Genomic DNA, 6468 nt, shown 5'->3' with positions numbered 1-6468 from the left:
AAAACCTTATTTCATCTTCAGAACACAAATTAAGATATTTTTGTTTAAATCCGAGAGTTTTCTGACACAATGGAACTGACACGTTCAAGACCCAGAAAGGTTGTTAGGACATCCTTAAAATAGTCCATGTGACATCAGTGGTTCCACCGTAATTTAAAGCTACGAGAATACTATTTGTGAGCAAAGAAAACAAAAGTAACAACTTTATTCAACATGCATCATTATACTCTCGTGAATGGCAGCGGAGACTGACCCAGAAAAGAAGAAATTGAATAAAGTCGTTATTTTTGTTTTCTTTGCACACAAAAAGTAGCTTCATAAAATTAATTTTGATCCACTGATGTCACTTGGACTATTTTAATAATGTCCTTACTACCTTTCTGGGCCTTGAACACGGTGGTTCCGTTGCTATCTATGCAGGGTCAGAAAACTTTAGGATTTCATCAGAAATATCTTAAAGTGTGTTCCAAAGATGAACAAAGGTCTTATCAGGCTTGGAATGAATAATTAATGACAGAATTCTCATTTTGGGGTGAACTATCCTTTTAAGTTGTCAGTCATTAAAGATAAATATACTTTACCTGTTACATATATATATATATATGTGTGTGTGTGTGTGTGTATATACATATTATATATACATATATACGTTTGTGATTTCACTACAAAAGACAGCAAATGTGCCTCTACCTAACTGGCTAAAGGGAAGCAGAATACTTATTACATTTTTGTATGAATGTGTGCATACATGGATGGACTCGACTGACCAAAAACTTGCCGCTATTATTTTTGTTTTAAATGCCATTCCATATTGTTTCAGATCAGTTATGGTCTGAATGATTGTTAAATATATCGACCATGGCAGGCTGATTGTGCAGAGTGAGAATTCTGTGGAAATTTGAGACTCTGCAGTGCAAGATAATGAGTGAGGCTGTCCAATTTCAGCCTGGGCAACCTGCTAAATATCTCAGTTTTCATGGAAGAAAAAAATCATATTGGTTTGGAAAGGTATGAGATGTGAGGATGCGAGAACTTTCATTATTTGTTAAACTACCCCTTTAAGGTGTACATATGGCCACACACTATTTCAAACTGAAATCGATGCAGTAGTTAATTCATAAACAGTCTTCATGCATCCAGATGTACTAGAGGATATCCCAGTGTCCCCCATCTAATTTTTTTGTAATGGTTAGTGTGGCCATATTTCATTGCGAGTGCAGTATTCAACCTGACACAAATTGTATTGATTTGATGTGGGCTCCTCGTGTTAGTTCTTCACTGTGGCTTTTCTCCCGGTTTCCAATCACTGAGTTTATATACAAGCTTCATCGCTCTTAGAGATGAAACTGCAGCGAGAGCGAGAGAAAGGCAGCAGAGAGGCGAAGAGGCGCAAGGAAGGTGGTGTAATAACATCATTCTCTGTCGGACAGATGTGCGTTTTCTCCACATTCTGTGATATTAAATCACTCTTAATCATTTTCTTATTTCCTGGAGTTGACTGCCGCCCCACCTCCTCGCTATACGAGCGGTCCAGCGCTCACAGCGGAGATTTGATAGATGTGCGGCCCTCCACATCTCTCAAGGATACGCGCTCTCCTCCCTGTTGAATACCTCCGTGATTAAGAGTGCTTTATTGACTGTGTCTTGGTGTAAATGTGCACGTGGGTTTAATGCTCTGATTGTGGCCGCCGCTAATCCAGCAGTGTCATTTTTCAGGGTTAGTGAATGGAGGAGATTTACCTCACCTCGTACACTAATGCTTTTAAGCCACTGATCTGTGTTAGATTAGACGAGGAGAGATGGAGAGCAGCCCACTGTGTGGAGAACAGGGAAGGCTGGATGGATATCTCTCACAGAGTGTGTGCATGTGTGTTGTCTGAAGGAGAAAAGAGACAGGCCATCAAAGTGAGATCAGGGTAAAATATGACACGTGGCCGGCTGCCCTTGACGAGAGAGAGAAAACAGTCTGTGGAAGATGGAGGACATGTGTCCTTTTGAAATAGCCCGCTTAGTTAGAGGACAACAGAGGGCAGACAGAGTCCTGGGATTATGTGTGTTTTTTAATGTTTGAATATTTAGTTTGGAATTTATGCTTTTCAAATGAGAGCAGTGATTTACTGATGTCTGTCTTGTGTGCATGTACATACTTGTATGTGTGTGGGCTTGTTAGGAACAATTTTGTTTTACTGTAGTAAATAGTAAAACTATTTATTTCTATAAAAAAAGCATAAATTAAATGTTAAAGACAAATTAAAAAAAATCACAATTAGCAGTTTTTTTTTTTTTGGAAGATGTACAGAATCCGGTCTGGAATCAGAAAATGAGTCAAATGATATTAAAGGTGCAGTGGGGCATCTTGAAAAATGCTAACTTCAGCCTGATAGCACTGAAAGCGAACGCCCCACCCTCACTGCAAATTGCCGTCCAAAGCCACGCCCCCTGAACGCATATACGCTCACAGACCAGACGACCAGAGACAACATTACTACAATACATCATGTGTCATTCACTGGTGAGAAAACTTTATAGTACAGTTAGTAAAAGTACTACAATACCAGGAAGGAAGGTCAGGTTGTTGATGTTTGCCTGTCATTCTCGCTGCCTGCATAGCGTACGTGAACGCGCTGATGACGTATCCTGTCTGCGCGAACCGGGTGCTCAGAGGTATGTAAATACATAATGATGACAGGCAGGTAGGAAAGTCAATCAAAATGCTCGGATCATAATGCTACACAGTTTCGAAGCAGAAAATGCATAGATAATGCATGTTTCACATGTAATAGATTTAACAAGTCAGAGAGTTGACTTTCAAGGGAAAAATCCACTCTAATGAGCTGATTCATTTGAACAAATCAATCAGATAGATTCGCAAACAGTGCAAACAAGTAACTCTGAACTGACTTTCAGAGAAAAGTTAAACAAAACTTAAACTTAAAAACTTAAACTTTTATGCTTGAATGCTCAGAAGTTATCTGCTTGAGTTTGTCTTACATTTGAGCCACTCTATTTCATTCACAAAATGGTACCAGAGCATAAGTTGACAATTGAGTAATTTTGTAATTTGATTATTAAAGTAATTTGGCTTTTAATTTTTAAATTTTTTTTATTTTACCAACACATTGCAAAAGTGATCTTTGCATTAGGACTCATTTTGCCTGATCCAATAACAATATTGTGATTATTGTCATATTGTGACTTAAATATTTAAGGCAATTGTCGATATCCATACCTAGTGCTCATTGAATGTAACAGCATTAAGTATGTGTCTGTATAATGAACACATTAATACATGTAGAATGTATTGTTGTGTGTATTTAGCATGGTAACAGTTCCCCTGTCCAGCTCAAAATCCTGCATTTTCCATACCTCATTATGGTTTTAAATGGAAGCGGCTTTGTGTAAATAGTCATACTTGGTTACCATACTCGGTAGTGTTTATCTGTGTACTTATTTGTAGACATTTACTGTTTTTTATGTATTTGTGTGTGTACCTGACAGAGTCATATTGACCCTACAGCGTTGCTATTTCTGGCCTCTGACTGGACAAACACATGCACACAACACCCTTATTTTCCCTCTCTTTATTTGACCTGTATAAGTCATTCTCTGCTTGAGGTCTAAAACACACACCTGTTCAGTCACCCAACATGACAGCCAAAGCTGGACCTGGAGCATGAAAACATGAAAGTTTTGGAATAACGTGTTCATTTCCATGCAAACTTCATAATTTTCACAATTATTGGCATAGCTCACCAAAAAATGAACATTCTGTAATCATTTACTCATCCTCATGTCGTTCCAAACCTGTATGACTTTCTTTCTTCTGTGAAACATAAAGACATCTGTTTTGAGAAACATCTGTGTTTTTTAGTCATACAATGAAAGTCATCAGTAATCACCAAAACTGTTCATTCTTTAAAATATCTAAATTTGTGAAAGAAAGTGATACAGGTTTGAAAAGATAATTTTTAATTTTGGGTGAACTAGCACTTGAAGTCCATCAGGTGAATTTCAAGCCCCTTAATCACAGACAAAGCTGAATCAATCTCTCATAGATAATAAACATGAACCTGTAATAATGGCTTTAAAATCCTTTTAAATCTGTTTCAGCTTTGTAAACTTTGTTGCCTCAGTAACAAGATAATTGAGAGCACTCCCACTAATTATATAGTGTCTGATGAAGGTTCCCTAATGATTGTGAAGCTGGTGGAACTAGTATGACAGTATATAATGAGATTATAATGAACATTTGGGAGGTGTATGTTCAAATAGTCCCGCTAATTGCAGTGCTACAGGTAAATAAGCTGTTGTTTCTCCTCTCTTATTCCTGGATAGTTTGTGGTATCTCCTGATCCTGAATCCCAATTTGAGCCTTTCGGATAGAACCAAAGAGGGATTTAGTGAAGCACTTACTATCTCACTTTTATGTCCTTATTGTCTCTTTCTCACTTTATTGCTGCTTCCTATTTATGTCTGCATGAATCCTCATTAGAAACATGCTAGTAGTCAGCCATTCATTTCCAAGAAACCCCGCTCACTGAAGATGATTCACTTCACTCATAGCATTTGTACTGCACTGATGCACCAAGCCATTTGTGGCTGTTTGATGCCACACGTTAACTCATATTCATATTTAATAGGAACTGTGGATGGGTACAAGAAGACCAGTATATCTGTGTACGTAATATGTATAGTATGCATATTTCTGTCCTAAAGTGTCAAGTATAATGTTTGTTAATCATTCACTCCCATGTGTCAGCGCTGCTAGCATCACTCTCAGTGAGTGCGAGCACATGGTGGCAGTCGTATAAAGCAGACAGGAGGGGAAACTCTAACATTAGGCACAAATGGAGGAGAGGAGAGGAGAGGAGAGCTCCGCTCTGAACATTTCCTTCCTCCTAATCTCTTTAAGGATCTGTTTGAGATGGCAGTTTGCTTTTTGCAGCAGCGCCTGTCCCCTCCATGCTCCTCATCCCCAACAAAACAACTGTGGCATCTAATCATGTTTTGCCACATCCAGTTTGTGTTGTACAAGCTTCTGTTGGGTTTGGGGTGATTGGGGTGTATTCACAGAAGGTCATACTTGACATTCCTTATAAATTCTTGTAAAAATGCTTCATTGGAACATGTGCATCATGTTGGATGGACCCTGTATATATTTGTTTCATTATTGGTTATATAATATTAAATACAATTTAATTTAAAATCATGTTTCATAATTTCTAAATTATTTAATAATAATAATATTGTTATCAAAATATAATAATGTGTTATTATTTGTAAAAAATAATTAATTATAAAGATTATAACAATAATAATATTCATAATAATTAATAATAGAAAAATGGATACTAGTAAAAAGACAAGTGTATATGTAACATAACATTTATATAATAAAATACATAAAGTATTACAATACTGAAATCATAAACTTACATTAACATGACAAAATTGTTGTCTTGTTTATCACAAAATAGATATTACATAGCATTTATATAAATTTTTATTATTACTATTATTTATATATTATATTATTTATTCTACTATAAATTTAATTTATATATATATATATATATATATATATATATTTGTCTATGTATGTTATAATAATAATAAAAGTTTTGTTTTGTTGAGCACAAAAGACTTGTGTGTATATATAAAAATATGTGCATGTCTTTTTACTTGTATTTGGTGATCTCAAAACAATAATAATAAAAGTAATAATAATAATAACAATAACAATAAATATTGTTGTTAAAATATAATAATGTGTTGTCATTATTAATAATAATAGTTATATAGATTTATAACATTGTTATAATATTAATAATAGAAAAATAGATACTAGTGAAAAGACGAGTGTATATATAAATTATATATAAAACATTTCTATAATAAAATACATAAAAGTATTACAATATGACATTAAAATGACAAAATTATTGTATTGTTTATCACAAAATATTACATAACATTTATATAAATAATAATAATAATTATTATTATCTGTTTATATATTATAGAATATTTATTTTACTATATATTTATTTTATGTATTTTATGTGTTTGTCTATGTAATAATAATAATAACAATAATATCATTTGAAGCTGCTATAATCTAAATTAATTTTGTTTTATGTTATTTTTATTTTATTTTATTATTAGATGTTACATGTATATTATGTATCTGTATATATGTTTGAACAGTGTTTCCCTGGCAGATCAGCAGTATTGTATAGTACACTAGGACTGTATGTGTCCTTTAGCTCCTGATGTCCCTGTACAGTGGCTCAGTCTTTATGATGTCTCCATGGAGTCGGCTGGCAGCATCTGCTGTATTTGGCTCAGGGTAGTAGCACATCACTGTGAGCTGACAACGGAGGTCATGAGGGCCACAGCACCAGGCTCACCTTCCTATCCATTAATTAAAACCTTCTGCCCCATAGAGGTGAGTGAAGAAACACTTAC

The 6468-nt window shown here is 34.9% G+C and overlaps 1 protein-coding gene across 2 annotated transcripts in view; it reads left to right on the top strand.

Annotated features, from left to right (window-relative positions):
* atrnl1a (attractin-like 1a) overlaps positions 1-6468 on the top strand; it is a 291501-nt gene that overhangs the window by 100207 nt on the left and 184826 nt on the right. The window lies entirely within an intron of this gene.

This window comes from Sinocyclocheilus grahami, unplaced genomic scaffold (genome assembly GCF_001515645.1).
Source record: "Sinocyclocheilus grahami isolate Dianchi unplaced genomic scaffold, SAMN03320097.WGS_v1.1 scaffold328.1, whole genome shotgun sequence".
In the NCBI taxonomy this organism is placed as follows: Eukaryota; Metazoa; Chordata; class Actinopteri; order Cypriniformes; family Cyprinidae; genus Sinocyclocheilus; species Sinocyclocheilus grahami.
This window is presented reverse-complemented; position numbering and strand designations above follow the sequence as displayed.